This window comes from Tursiops truncatus, chromosome 7, assembly GCF_011762595.2.
Source record: "Tursiops truncatus isolate mTurTru1 chromosome 7, mTurTru1.mat.Y, whole genome shotgun sequence".
Lineage (NCBI taxonomy): Eukaryota > Metazoa > Chordata > Mammalia > Artiodactyla > Delphinidae > Tursiops > Tursiops truncatus.
The window spans coordinates 24,659,088-24,676,260 of NC_047040.1; positions in this window are offsets into that span (position 1 = coordinate 24,659,088).

Genomic DNA, 17,173 nt, shown 5'->3' on the forward strand with positions numbered 1-17,173 from the left:
TATGAGAAAGCTTATTATAGGAATCAAACAGTATATTTTTATTCATATGATGAGCTTTTTAGGAAATCAAAATCTGTATTTGAAAACAAAAGATATTTAACTAAAAGTGTGATAAAAAAAGTCTTATTCAAGTCATCCTTTTTATTTTTTTTAATGATTTTACTGTGATATTTTGGTAACCTAGAACAACAACAAAAAAGATTGTAATCCTCATGAAATAAGTTCTTTTAATACTTTATTGCATATATATGAAATATATGAGCACATATATTTTACATTATCATATATATGTTTTTGAAAGAAAATGTTGTTAATGGAAGAACTGTAGATATATAGATGCTAAAAATGTAAAGTATAAAATAAATGAAAAAAAAGATGTTCTTACTGAATAACTTTGATTTAAAGTTATTAAGCAAGTAACATAATTCAATTAAGCAGAAATTATATATTAATATCCTTATTCCTATGACACACAGGCATCTTTACCTTTTTTTCCACTGGGAATGGGATGCCTAATCCCTGAGGACACTTCCCAACTGGTGCTGCTTGTGAAGAAAAGTATATTCAGGAGAGTATTTGGAAAGGACTCAGGGGAAAACATTGCTTTAGAAGACAGAATAGTCCCTTTGCAAAGAGTTTCTGCTGAAAGATCAGCTGTTAACCTTATGGGGATTCCCTTGTATGTTATTTGTTGCTTTTCCTTTGTTGCTTTTAATATTTTTTCTTTGTATGTAATTTTTGTTAGTTTGATTAATATGGGTCTTGGCATGTTTCTCTTTGGATTTATCCTGTATGGGACTCTGCACTTCCTGGACTTGATTGACTCTTTCCTGTCCCATATTAGGGAAGTTTTCAACTATAACTAGCAGAAATGTGCCCTGTTTCATATACAGTTGGTCCTTGGAAGTTTGACCCTGTTCTAAAATATTTATATCTATCTATCTATCTATCATCTATCTATCTATCTATCTATCTATCTTAATTTGTATGTGTTAGTCCTCATGACTATTGTTTGTAAGAGAATTTGAGAAAAGTTCTCAAAACACTGATCAGATATATTATAGAAATTAGAGACTGTATACACTTAACAACAAAAATCTTCCATAATTGACTAAAGACATGGCTACTTCATTAAACAGCAAAATATTGAGTAGACAGTATGAAAATCCAAAAGTGTCAAGTTTTAAAGTAGTCAAATCGTATAACTCCTCTTCCTCCTTTCCTCTGAAAAATTTCTCGTGAGTGTTCTTGACACACGTGTCTCCCTCTAATTTTTATCTGTACCTGCAGTTTTCTGTTAGTTCAGCTACAGCAGGAATCTGTCTAATGGCAGACCTTTACTGAGACAGACAGTTAATGGGAACAGTAGCAGCCCTGAGGTGTGTTTATACAGTCAGACTCACTGCCTCTACTCCTGTGATATATGAACTACTTCGGAAGTTTCCCAGCTGTTTCAGTGGATAAATCATGGCAGTAGGAGCTCGTATTTAACCTTCACTGTACTGGCTCAATACTTTGTAGTCCTTTTCTTTTATCTCTTTGGGTATCTGGAAGAGATTTCAAACGGGCTTGTCTGTGCGCAAAGGGCATTGTTTTCTCTCTCGGGCCACCTCCCACCTCCTTTCAACCAGACCAGGAAAACTCTGAAACTCTGCTTATGATTTGCCTTCATGCCAGTCAAAAAAATCAACTCTACTAGAGGTCAAGTGGTTTATAGATTCATTTCATGACGATAAAGCAAGATACTTCTGTGTATGTGCATTCAATGGAAGCCTCCGTTACACAGCAGCCATTGTTACATACACGATATTTTCTATTGTTTTAGGCAACTATAGCCACAATCGGTATACATTTTTGGAACTAAGGGACTGTGATTTTCTACCACCTTTGCCCTGGTTTACAGTCCCTTCACACTAACCTTCTCTTTGTTCCTGGATAGTGACTCAGAGCCTTTGCCATGGCTGTTGGCTGGGTTTGGGATAATCTACCCAAGATATTCTCCTAGCTCCAGGTTTACTTCATTCTAGTCTCAGTTAAATGTTACTTTTTCAGAGTAACCTATCTGTACACCTTATTTAACATATTACTCATTTTCTTCCTATCTTAGTCTCTGTCATCATGATTGATTCTAAATTGTAATTATCTAGTTTATTTGCTTTCTTGTCTAGAATACAAATTGTATGAACAGGGATTGGTCTGTTTTGTTTTCTGTAGTTTCACTAGCATACAGAATATTTGACATATAATAAGAGCTTAAGTGTCTTTTAAGGAAATAAATATTAATATGCATATATATATACTTATACATGTATAGAGAGAAGTATTTTGTGTTTCTTTTTACATTTTTGACAAGTGGGTCCATACAATTCTGCAACTGGCCTTTTCCATATAATAATATACCTTGACCTTGTGTATTACTAATTAAGACCTATTTTTAAAGTGTCTTAATATTATTTTATGGATGTACCAAAATTTATTAATTGGATTTATTAGTTGAATTATCTATTGATGAGTAGGCAAGATTTCCCTTCTTTTTGCTAATTACATCTTTGTCAAAATAATTTTTTTGCATATAACGTTATATATCCATGTCAGTACTTCTATAGAATAAATTCCAAAAATTGGAAATGTTGAGTAAAAGGATATACGAATTTAAAATCTTATAGTTACTGATCAATTTCCCTTCAAAATAGGTGGAGTGAATTACATATTCTCTAAGCCTTAATAAGTGTACCTGTTCCCTCACATCTTTATCATGTGAGTATTACCAAGTTTTCAATCTTTTACCTATCTTATAATAGATGCAATTATATATATATTTTTCACGAATATGACTGAATTTGACATCTAAAACCTTTAGTTACTTCCATTTGACTAAAATACAAAATCTAGTTTGACGTTTGAGTTGCCTTACAGTAAGTCTAGCCTCAACTCTATCATTCTTCACAAAAATTCTCTACTTTGGCTGTATGCCTCATTAACAGAATGGGTTCACTTTATCATTTTTATGCTTTGCAGTTTTCTTTTACTGGAAGGTAATATCTTCTTCACTCTCTGTTTCTTGAAATTCTAGCCATCCTTTCAAACCTGGCTCACGTGATTGTAGTATAAGCCTTCTCTGATAAGCCCAGTAGAAGTTAGTTTCTCTGCTTTCCTTCCGGTATTGAATTTATTATCCCTCCATATGTTACTTGTATCCTAATTTGCCTACACACCTAATTTTTCCTACCGTATTTTAAGACCATAAAGAATCTGAAATTATGACATGTCTTTCTCTCCCACAGTTCTTAGCATGGTGCCTTCCATTAGAAACTGTCTGTTTAAAGGGTGAATGCATGCATGCGTGTCCAACACTGCCTAGTGCATGCGTAAGAATCATTGAGGAAAAAGAGATGCAGTGCCAGAAGAACAATCCTAATAAAAACAAATTGATATGCATTTCATATGACATACTACATACTAAACTTATTTAAATCTATGAAAAGAAAGAATATTTTTCCTTTATTCTTGAAAGAGTCAAGCCTAAAATGATTCCAGTGCATTCCTCAGGATTTTGAGAGTGGAGAATTTCATTTATAGAAAACGAAACACACTAAGTGGCTGCTGCTTAGGGAGAATTAATCTTAAAGATTTGATTTTCACCAAGTTGTTCCAACAGTGGATATTTCAAAGAAAAATGAGACAATCTTTGTGGAAGTGTTTTGCAAATGTAAAGTATCAAACAAATAGAATATCATTGTATTCTTTTTACCAACAGTCAACCAGCCACATTTCCAAACACATTAGTTTGATATACTCCCATCTACTTCTGTAGTGATAAGAAGAATGTCCTCAAGAATTTTCAGAATGCTAAAGTAAGATTCCTTATAACATAGCTTTGAGCTTAATATCAAGGAGTGAATGATCTGATTTGATCTATAAGATGCCAAAGGGCAGAGACTGAGACTATGTTCTTTAACATGGTTAATTTAGTGCCTAACAGAGTGGCTCAGTCAATATTGAACCAAATTAAATTGTGCGCTCCACTGAACAGATTCTGAAGCTAAGAAGGTGAGAGAGTGATCTTATCAGAGAGCAACTTCCCAAAGTATAAATAAGAACTATGTAGACAAGTATGGAAATAACAGATTTATGTTAAAAAAATATATATATATATATAGTTGTAAAATAATTCTGATTTTGCAAACATTGTTCATACTTGAAGCAGAAATTAAAGTGTTATCAACAAAAATTGGGTCAAAATAATTGAGGATTTAATTTGTCCCTGTGTGTTGGTTGGGATTGTATTTGGCTTTCAGTGATAGTGAGATGGTAGGAGGGGTGCAATCACAATAAAATCAATTCCATAACTGCTGGGTGGGTGATTCACAAACTGGAGAACACTTATACCACTGAAGTCTACCCACTGGAGTGAAGGTCCTGAGCCTCACATTAGGCTTCCTAACCTGGGGGTCTGGCAACGGGAGGAGGAATTCCCAGAGAATCAGAATTTGAAGGCTAGTGGGATTTGACTGCAGGATTTCAACAGGATGGGGGAAACAGAGACTCCACTCTTGGAGGGCACACACAAAGTAGTGTGCATCAGGACCCAAGGGAAGGAGCCATGACCCCATAGGAGACTGAACCAGACCTACCTGCTAGTGTCTCCTGCAGAGCTGGTGGTGGCTGTGGAATACCATGGGGACAAGGGAATGGGCAGCAGAAGTTCTGGGAAATACTCCTTGGCACGAACCCTCCCAGAGTCCACCATTAGCTCCACTAAAGAGCCGGGTAGTCTCCAGGGCTAGGTTGCCTCAGGCCAAACAACCAACAGGGAGGGGACCCAGCCCCACCCATCAGCAGACAAGCAGATTAAAGTTTTACTGAGCTCTGCCCACCAGAGCAACACCCAGCTCTACCCACCACCAGCCCCTCCTATCTGGAAGCTTGCACAAGCTCCTTACATAGCCTCATCCACCAGAGGGCAGACAGCAGAAGCAAGAACTACAATTCTGCAGCCTGTGGAAAGAAAACCACATTAATACAAAGATAGACAAAATGAAAAGGCAGAAGGCTATATACCAGATGAAGGAACAAGATAAAACCTCAGAAAAACAACTAAATGAAGTGGAGATAGGCACCTTCCAGCAAAAGTATTCAGAATAATGATAGTGAAGATGATCCAACACCTCAGAAAAAGAATGGAGGCAAAGATCGAGAAGATGCAAGAAATGTTTAACAAAGACCTAGAAGAATTAAAGAACACCTAGAAGAATTAAAGAACAAACAAACAGAGATGAACAATACAATAACTGAAATGAAAAATACACTAGAAGGAATCAATAGCAGAATAACTGAATCAGAACGGATAAGTGACCTGGAAGACAGAATGGTGGAATTCACTGCCATTGAACAGAATAAAGAAAAAAGAATGAAAAGAAATGAAGACAGCCTAATGACCTCTGGTTCAACATTAAACGCAACAACAGTTGCATTGTAGGGGTTCCAGAAGGAGAAGAGAGGGAGAAAGGACACGAGAAAATATTTGAGGAGATTATAGGTGAAAACTTCCTTAACATGGGAAAGGAAATAGCCACCCAAGTCCAGGAAGCACAGAGAGTCCCAGGCAGGATAAACCCAAGAAGAAACATGCCAAGACACATAGTAATCAAACTGACAAAAACTAAAGACAAAGAAAAATTATTGAAAGCAACAAGGGAAAAATGACAAATGACATACAAGGGAACTCCCATAAGATTAATGGCTGATTTCTCAGCACAAACTCTACAAGCCAGAAGGGAGTGGCATGATATACTTAAAGTGATGAAAGGGAAGAAGCTACAACCAAGATTACTCTACCCAGCAAGGATCTCATTCAGACTCGATGGAGAAATCAAAAGCTTTACAGACAAGCAAAAGCTAAGAGAATTCAGCACCACCAAACCAGCTCTACAACAAATGCTAAAGGAAATTCTCTAAGTGGGAAATACAAGAGGAGAAAAGGACCTACAAAAACAAACCCAAAACAATTGAGAAAATGGTAATAAGAACATACATGTTGATAATTACCTTAAATGTGAATGGATTAAGTGCTCTGACCAAAAGACAGAGGCTCGCTAAATGGATACAAAAACAAGACCCATTTATATGCTGTCTACAAGAGACATACCTCAGACCTAGGGACACATACAGACTGAAAGTGAGGGGATGGCAAAAGATATTCCATGCAAATGGAAATCAAAAGAAAGCTGGAGTAGCTGTACTCATATCAGATAAAATAGACTTTAAAATAAAGAATGTTACAAGAGACAAGGAAGGACACTACATAATGAGCAAGGGATCAATCCAAGAAGAAGATATAACAATTATAAATATATATGTACCCAACATAGGCACACCTCAATAATAAAGCAAAGGTTAACAACTATAAAAGAGGAAATCCACAGTAACACAATAATAGCGGGGGACTTTAACATCTCACTTACACCAATGGACAGATCATCCAGACAGAAAATTAATAAGGAAAGACAAGCTTTAAATGACACAATAGACCAGACAGATTTAACTGATATTTATAGGACATTCTATCTGAAAGTAGCGGATTACACTTTCTTCTCAAGTGCGCACAGAACATTCTCCAGGTTAGATCACATTTTGGGTCACAAATCAAACCTTGGTAAGTTTAAGAAAACTGAAATTATATCTAGTATCTTTTCTGACCACAACGTTATGAGGTTAGAAGTTAATTACAGGGGAGAAATACGAAAAAACACAAACACATGGAGGCTAAACAATTTGTTACTAAATAACCAAGAGATCACTGAAGAAATAAAAGAGAAAATCAAAAGATACCTAGAGACAAATGACAATGAAAACACGACAATCCTAAACCTATGGGATGCAGCAAAACCAGTTCTAAGAGGGAAGTCTATAGCAATACAATCCTACTTCAAGAAACAAGAACAATCTCAACCAATCTAACCTTACACCTAAAGGAACTAGAGAAAAGAATAAGCAAAACCCAAAATTAATAGAAGGAAAGAAATAATAAACATCAGAGTGGAAATAAATGAAATAGAAACAAAGAAAACAATAGCAAAGATAAGTAAAATTAGAAGCTGGTTCTTTGAGAAGATAAACAAAATTGATAAACTATTAGCCAGACTCCTGAAGAAAAAGAGGGAGAGGACTCAAGTCAATAAAATTAGAAATGAAAAAGGAGAAGTTACAACAGACACTGCAGAAATACAAAACATCCTAAGAGACTACCAGAAGCAACTCTATGCCAATAAAATGGAAGAAATGGATAAATTCTTAGAAAGGTATGGCCTTCCAAGACTGAACCAGGAAGAAATAGAAAATATGAACAGACCTATCACAAGTACTGAAATTGAAATTGAAAATCTTCCAACAAACAAAAGTCCAAGACCAGATGCCTTCACAGGTGAATTTTATCAAATATTTAGAGGAGAGGTAACACTCATCCTTCTCAAACTCTTACAAAAAATTGCAGAGGAAGGAACAGTCCCCAACTCATTTTACAAGGCCACCATCACCCTGATACCAAAAGCAAACAAAGATACTACAAGAAAAGAAACTTACAGACCAATATCACTGATGAATATAGATGAAAAAATCCTCAACAAAATGCTAGCAAACAGAATCCAACAACACATTAAAAGCATCATACACCATGATCAAGTGGGATTTATCCCAGGGATGCAAGGATTTTTCAATATACACAAATTAATCAATGTGATATACCATATTAACAAATTGAAGAATAAAAACCATATGATCATCTCAATAGATGCAGAAAAAACTTCTGACAAAAGTCAACATGCATTAATGATAAAAAGTCTCCAGAAAGTGGGCATAAAGAGAACCTACCTCAACATAATAAAGGCCATATATGACAAACCCACAGCAAACATCATTCTCAATGGTGAATACTGAAAGCATTTCCTCTCAGGTCAGGACCAAGACAAGGATGTCGATCTCACCGCTGTTATTCAACATAGCTTTGTAAATCCTAGCCATGGCAATCAGAGAAGAAAAATAAACAAAAGGAATCCAAATCAGAAAAGAAGAAGTAAAGCTGTCATTGTTTTCAGATGACATGATACTATACATAGAGAATCCTAAAGATGCTACCAGAAAACTACTAGAGCTAATCAATGAATTTGGTAAAGTTGCAGGATACGAAATTTATGCACAGCAATCTCTTGCATTTCTATACACTAACAACAAAAGATCAGAAGGAGAAATGAAGGAAACAATCCCATTCACTACTGCAACAAAAAGAATAAAATACCTAGGAATAAACCTACCTAATGAGGTTAAAGACCTGTACTCAGAAAACTATAAGACAGCAATGAAAGAAATCAAAGATGACGCAAACAGATGGAGAGATATACCATGTTCTTGGATCGGAAGAATCAACATTGTGAAAATGAGTATACTACCCAAAGCAATCTACAAATTCAATGCAATCCGTATCAAACTACCAATGGCATTTTTCACAGAACTAGAACAAAAAATCTTCAAATTTGTATGCAGACACAGAAGACCCCGAAGAGCCAAAGCAATCTTGAGGGAAAAAAACGGAGCTGGAGGAATCAGACTCCCTGACTTCAGACTATACTACAAAACTACAGTAATCAAGACAATATGGTACTGGCACAAAAACAGAAATATAGATCAATATAGATCAATGGGTCAGTGGCTGGAATAGAAATCCCAGAGGTAAACCCACGGACTATGGTCAACTAAACTATGACAAAGGAGGCAAGGATAGTCAATGGAGAAAAGATTGTCTCTGAAATATGTGGTGCTGGGAAAAATGGACAGATACACATAAAAGAATGACACTAGAACACTCCCTAACACCATACACAAACATAAACTCAAAATGGATTAAAGACCTAAATATAAGACTGGACACTATAAAACTCTTAGAGGAAAACATAGGAAGAACACCCTTTGACATAAATCACAGCAAGATCTCTTTTGACCCACCTCCTAGAAAAATGGAAATAAAACCAAAAATAAACAAGTGAGACCTAATGAAACTTAAAAGCTTTTGCACAGCAAAGGAAACCATAAATAAGATGAAAAGACAACCCTTAGAATGGGGGAAAATATTTGCACATGAATCAAAGGAGAAAGGATTAATCTCCAAAATATATAAACAGCTCATGCTGCTCAATATTAAAAAACAAACAATGCAATCAAAAAATGGGCAGAAGACCTAAATAGATATTTCTCCAAAGAAGACATACAGATGGCCAAGAGGCATGTGAAAAGCTGCTCAGCATCACTAATTATTAGAGAAATGCAAATCAAAACTACAATGAGGTATCACCTCACACCAGTTAGAATGGGCATCATCAGAAAATCTACAAACAACAAATGCTGGACAGGGTGTGAAGAAAAGGGAACCCTCTTGCCCTGTTGGTGGGAATGTAAATTGATACAGCCACTATAGGACAGTATGGAGGTTCCTTAAAAAAGTAAAAATAGAATTACCATATGACCCAGCAATCCCACTACTGGGCATATACACAGAGAAAACTATAATTCAAAATGACACATGCACCCCAATGTTCATTGCAGCACTATTTACAATAACCAGGTCATGGAAGCAACCTGAATGCCCATTGACAGACGAATGGATAAAGAAGATGTGCTACATATATACAATGGAATATTACTCAGCCATAAAAAGGAATGAAATTGGGTCATTTGTAGAGACGTGGATGGACCTAGAGACTGTCATACAGAGTGAAGTAAGTCAGAAAGAGAAAAACAAATGTCGTATATTAATGCATATATGTGAAATCTAGAAAAATAATACCAATGAACTAGTCTGCAAGGCAGAAATAGAGACACAGATGTAGAGAACAAACGTATGGACAGCACAGGTGAGAAAGTGCCCAGGAGGTGGTGGTGGGATGAATTGGGTGAGTAGGATTGACATATACACAACAATATGTATAAAATAAAAATTAATAAGAACCTGCTGTATAAAAAAATAAATAAAATTAAATTTAAAAATAAAATAAAATTGAAGTTAAAATCTGTAAGTTTTATTCTTCTTTAAAGTAATTAGAAGAGATCAGCAATAGACATAAAACCGTTGTAATCATTCCTCCAATTGGTCAGGATAATGGAAGAATTATTTAACTAAAAAACAAAAACAGGAAGAATAATTGTATCAGACCCGTCTGATGGATGGATAAAAGCTTTAAATAAGGCAATTGATAGGATTGATTGATTTTGACTGTTTTTTCTCTAAGAGAAAAACTCTTATTTTCTAAGAATTAGGAAACCAGGCTCAAAACTACATATAAAATTAAATATTGATAAATATGGGTCCAGGACAATATTTTTGGTGCTTCAGTGACTCATGTTGCATCACATCTTATTTCTCTCCCCTCTTTTTTTCCTTTTACACTATTTCAATATCAAGATATTGCCTCATACCTAAATATAAAATTATTTCTGCCAAGTGCCACACCTCTACATCAGCATTTTCATGAGAAATCTTAGTCACAAATAATTTCAAATTTTACAGTAGGCATATTAAAAAAAAATAATACAGAGGTGAAAATAATTCAATAACCTACTTTATTTAATTAATATACCCCAAATAGTATCACTTCAATATACAGTCAAAGTAATTAATGAGATTTTTTTGTTTGTTTTACATATTATAGCTTCAAAATTCAGTGTGTATTTTACACTTAACAATGCATATCAAGTCAGACAAACCATGTGCCAAATACTCAGTAGTTACATGTGGCTAGTGTCTGCTGTATTGGGCAGTGCATCTCTATGTACATCCAGCTTTTACCCTTGGTGCATGTCTAATGTTAGTCTATTTGATATAAAAATTGTTCAGTTTATCATATACAAAATATTTTTCCTAAAAATATGGCATTAATACTAAGCCACATGTTCTATAAAAGCACAATGTATCTTTTTATGACTGTCTTTTAATGGTAGAAATCCAGTCAAAAAATAGGCAAGACGTTGATTCTGTGGATTTTTTTTATGAACCACGTCAAATTATATTAGCCCATATAACTCAGTTGAAACTATTATTCGTTGGGCCATCATCAGTTTATTGTAGACTGATCAGAAAAATTCTGAGTGAAAATTTTCATCGCTTGTTTTAAGATTTTTAAAAATAATATTCAGTATCTTATCCATGTAGTAGATCGAGTTGAATTCCAGACTTCTTTAGAAACACCAGCAAAAGACTCTAGGCTTTGCAGCAATTACCAAGTAAATTAGTGGAAAACGATGTCTTGTTTAGCTTTTCTCTTTTTTAATGAATAGTGCCTTTATATCATTTATCCTTTTTTCTTTGATTGTCATATAAACTGAAAAACATAGTTATGGGGTGGTGGAGTAACTAAGAGAGAAAGAGAATTAACATGAAATATTAGTATATGTACAGCATATACTAGTATATATGAAGCCTAAATTTATTTCTCAGCATGCTGATGTTAAATTTGTAGGAAAAGAGGAAGTAAAGCAGAAAACATTCCATAAAATTGGTTTTAGTTCTTTCTCGCAGATGAGAGATTCTTGTTCTGAGATTCCAGCAGAAGGAGATAAACTGAATTATAGCCTGTTTTGCAAATTGTTTACAGAAGAATGCTGATGTCAGTAAAAAGTTTTGGCATCCCTGCCCTCAAATGCTATGGCAAGGAAACACATATTTGGAGAAACCAAGGGAAATACCAAAGAGAGTTATTGTGTTGTTGTTACCATAAAAATGTTTTAACTGTAGTTTAAAAAAGTATCATTTCCTTAATGTGTTATATGATTAGAAGAGAAGTGACATTGCTATTTTTCCTAACATTTTATTATGAACATTATCAAACAGAGCAAGTTTGAAATACAGCCCCAACCTAGATTTTAGCATTAACATTTTAGTATACTTGTGTTATCATGTTTCTGTCCATTACATTTCAAAATGAATTGCAGAAATCAAGACACCTCTATCTAAACACATTAGAATATATACTTTTAATGTAGCTTAGTATTTGTTTACATTATTTTTAAAATTTTCAGTAAAATTTATATGCAATGAATTGTATAAATCTTAAGTATACACTCATTGTATTTTATCAGACACATACAGCTGTGAAATGCAAACCTCTTTCAAGATACAAACATTACCATTATTCTGAAACATTCCCTCGTGACCCTTTCCAGTGTATCCCACCTCCTACCTCCAGAGATAAGCACTGTCCTTATTTCCTTCCACCACAAATTAGTTTTGCATCTTCTAGAATTTCATTTGAATTCAAATAATGCACTATATTCTCTTGTGTAAGGCTTCTGTTCAGGATAATGTTTTTAAAAATTATTCATGTTGCTGCATGTATGAGTTAATTGCTCTTTTTCATTGCAGAGTAGTATTCTATTATATGAATACACTACTTCATTTATTGATTTTTCCTTTTGATGAAAAGCTGTGTTATTTTGAGTAAACTGCTATAAGTATACTTTATAGTCTTTTTATGAACATAGGTTTTCATTTTCTTGGTAGATACCTAGGAGTAGAATTGTTGGGTCATAGAGTAGATGTAATGTTTGAATTTTATATGAAATCGCTAGACTTTTATCTTCCAAACTGATTGTACCATATCACATTCCCACAAACAAAACTAGCAGCTCTGTATTTTCACCAACATTTAGTATTGTTATTTATGCAATGATGGAAAATGGAAGCATAAACTAATGAGAAAATCTTAAGTCATATATTAGTTACTGTGAGAACTAGGTCTAATTCATAATAGAATATTTTTACCACTAGATTGCACTGGTTATTCAGTGTTAAGGTTTAGTGGTGATTTTATTCATCTGTTATGCATTTCTAAATCATTTATGGCCATATAAATGGCCATAGAGCACTATGGCTGGATTAAAAATAAGCACTTCTTTTGTTTTTTCATTCAAAATTTACTTTAAATATATAAGGTTTTTCCTTCTTATCTAAAGATGTGTATGTTTTTCCTTTATCCGTAGATAAAACAAAAAGATTAAGAAGGTGATCCTCTAAGAACTGTAGATTTTTACCAATATGAAACCATAGAGGTAGAAATGCTCAATTACAGACACAACTCCTCATAAAAAATAGTTTAGAATTTGGCAGAACATTTTCCTAGTTTTAATTCTTTTATCATTCATATTTACATCAAACTGTGGGAGAAAAGGAGGCATTATGGTTATAGAGGAATTATCCTGATGGTATTTCACAAGGTGGCTACTCCTATTTAGAAGCAAAGATAACTGAAAATTCAGGCAGATAAGTGTGGTAGTAATTTCCGGTAAAGTTAATTATTTTAGTACAAAGATTTTTCATGGAGAAGTATTAATAAATAAAATATCATCAAAACTATCCTTTTATACTCAGTGAATAATAAATATAAAGATAGGTGAATGAAGGAGATTCTAAAGATATATTTCAATGTGATCTTGATTATATAGCAGATGAAGATTAAAGACGTTTTTAGTTATTATTTTGGTTTTTATTTTAAGCAGTATTCAATCTTTTAATGCTAAAACTCTGGTGTTACAATCTTCTGGATGTGACATATATATGAATAATTATAGGACATTAAATATTACTTTTTCTGTAATGCCTGTTTTTCCTCTTTTCAATTTTATTTCACTCTCGGCTTTGTAAGCATTTTCAGTGCCTCTTTGGAATTTTGTTACCTGTCTTTTGAGTTTGTATTTTCAAATATACACCTAGTGGCAATTGTTTTTCAAATCAAGTGCTTCTTCCTCCCCAACCGAATCCAAGTTAGAGCTAAGTTTGTGGTGATGTCTCATCAAGGTCGAGGTATCAGTTAAGAAGAGGTCAGCAGGATGTCAGAAGGTCTTAGGCTTCAGTAGAAAATACTTGAGTCACTTTTTTTTTTTTTTTTTTTGCGGTACACGGGCCTCTCACGGTTGTGGCCTCTGCCGTTGCGGAGCACAGGCTCCGGACGCACAGGCTCAGCGACCATGGCTCACGGGCCCAGCCGCGCCGCGGCATGTGGGATCTTCCCGGACCAGGGCACGAACCCGTGTCCCTGCATCGGCAGGCGGACTCTCAACCACTGCACCACCGGGGAAGCCCTTGAGTAACTTTCGATTAAGAAAATCCATGAAAAGTCTCTCTAATTCTCTGAAGAAAGAAAAATTCTTAGGCCTAGACCCATGAATTTCCAGTAGAATTTGGGATTTGATGCACATCTCTTTTCCCTTAAGAGGAAGATACAGAATGACAACGTGTAACCACACCATGATTATAATGTAACAAAATTGTGAACTTTAACACTAAAGTGGCACAGAAAAATTATTTTATCTTTCAGTTTTTTGTTCACATCCCTATACATTTATAATACTTTTTGTGTGTGATAAATACAGATTTAAAAAAATGTTTCATTTGACTGTAGGGGACTCATGTGGATAAAAAGTCTCACTTCTTTACTAGGGAATAAAAAGAGGGCACAATTATGAGCCACTTGATTATAAATCAATTTTTTTGATTATTATTAATTTTGAATAAGAGTTGGCCACCTCCATCTTCCCCAGTGCCCCCCTCCCTGGGCTTATAGCTATCACACAGGTTTGTGAAAGTATGCAGATGAGCCTTAAGCTACCAGCCTAGTGCTCATTATGCTTGGCGTGACACTAACTGGTCCTTGGCTCATTTGAATAAGTTGAACCCAAAGTGTATAAGAATTATCCACCCTGCTGAGGAAAGGGAGGTGCTAAAATCAAGAGTAGAGGTTCAGCTAGATAAAAGGATGATTACTGAAAAGAGGAGAAATGGAGAACTATGAAGACAATGCAGTTGGACCTAACATGGATTTGTTATTGGAAGCCTGTGTTAAAGGAAAGAATCTGAGTTAAAGCTTTGGACATAGAGTAACCCTAAAAATAATGCCTTTCCATTATTTAGTAAATTTTCAGTTTGCCAGTTTGATAGAATAATTTAAATTATATTAGCTAACTGTTTCTTGATTGATTGATTGATGGGCACGTTCTGTGGGATCTTAGTTCCCGGACTAGGAATCGAACCCGTGTCTCCTGCAGTAGAAGCACGGCATCCTAACCACTGGACCACCAGGGAAGACCTCTGTTCCATTTTCAATGATAAGTTTGGAAATTTGGCTCTGAGTATGTTCCATATTGAATATGGATGTACACAGCATTTCAGAGTAGTTCCAGCAATTACTGGATTGGAAAATAGTGCTAGTAAAATGATTTTAATTCCATCTACTTGTTTAAACTGGTTGCCCTGCCTTCCTTATGTAGTGATCTTTTCTTTAATTGTGCAACCTTTCATTAAAGCACCGGTGAGGATGATAGAAAGCAATTCATTGATGTAATTGTAACTAGCCTGTCATACACAACTTGGGAAAGCAGCAAATCCCACAGCATGGGGTCCACATTATGCAACTCGGCTGGCATTTAGATGAGTTCCTTTTCATTGAAAATATATTAACTCTAATCCTTTTAAAAGTATAAGTAATGCATGTGTAAATCTACGTTGTGCAAATATACATGTGTTTTCTAACCTCAGTAATTTTAGTTAAGAAGTAAATCTACGGTAGCAATCAGTTTGCCATTTTAGATATTGAGAAGAGTGTAAGGCTCAAGAATAAGGAAGTACTTGAAAGATAATGTTATAGAATTACATAATATATGGGATTCAGATCTGTGTGATTTATGTATTTTGCATAAAAAGTTACCCTAAGATTTAGCACTTTAAAAAAGCAAACACGTGTTATCTCACAGATTGAGAGATTAGGAGAGTGGTTTAGCAGTCAGTCTAACTCAGTGTCTCTGTGGAGGTGGCAGTCAAGCTCCTGGCTGGGGCTGTGGTCACCTCCAAGCTCACTCACATTGTTCACAGGCATCAGTTTCTTGTCAGCTGTTGGCTGGAGATCTATTTTTCTCATTATTTGGACATCTCCATAGGCTACCTGAGAAAAAAAAAAGCATGAGAGAGAGACAGAGAGTGCAAGAGCATCCAAAATGGGAGCCTGATGCCTCAAACCTTTTGCATTCTAACCACAGAGGTAACATATCATCATTTCTACCATATTCTGTTCATTTAAAATGAGTCACTAAGTCCAACCCACATTTAAATGGAGGGAAATCGAGCTATACCTCTTAAAGGCAGAAATGTTAAATAACTTGTGGATATATTGTTTAAACTACAACATGGACTTTGAATTTTAAAGATAGATATGCATTTCCTCCATGTATTTCACATATGAGAAACTCAAGGCCCAGTGAAAAATGATTTGTGCAAAGACGCAGAGACATTTGAGATAGAGCTAACATCCCCCAACTGCCTGCTCTTTGAAAAGTGTTTCTCTATGTGCATGTTTGCAAACAGATCTCATCTATATAAAAGTCACCAGATAATACTTAATTTTCTGGATAATTGATACTCTTAAATGACAATATTGGGTCTAATCATGTTAGAAAGGTGCATTCTTCCTTCCTGCCTCTTCAAAAATACTATATTGACCACAATTCACCAAGATTCATTGATCATGCAACGTCATCATTAGGAGCATCATTTATATCATATGAGCAAACAGTGATATAGTCCTGGTCTGTTGTTTTCTCCTACACTGATGTTCCAAGACAGTAGTATCAGGGGTGAGTATTAAGACTACAAATGTAAGCCTGGGACCAGATCATGAAGGACCTGATGTGCCATGATAAGAAGTATGACATGTTCCCTGAGATCAGTGAGATTTCATGGGTGTGTTTTTGCAGGGAAATGACATCAAGACTTGCATTTTAACACTGTTATTCTGGTGAACATATGAAGAAAAGATTAGCAACAAGAAGGGTTAAAGCCAAGGAGATCAGTTAGGAGTCGACTGTAATTGTAGTTAAAATAATGATGGTCTGGGGCTTCCCTGGTGGCACAGTGGTTGAGAGTCCGCCTGCTGATGCAGGGGACACGGGTTCGTGCCCCAGTCCGGGAAGATCCCACATGCCACGGAGTGGCTGGGCCCGTGAGCCATGGCCGCTGAGCCTGCGCGTCCGGAGCCTGTGCTCCGCAAGGGGAGAGGCCACAACCGTGAGAGGCCCGCATACCAAAAAAAAAAAAAAAAATGATCGTCTGAACTAATAACCTAGTAACAATGGGCCTAACAAA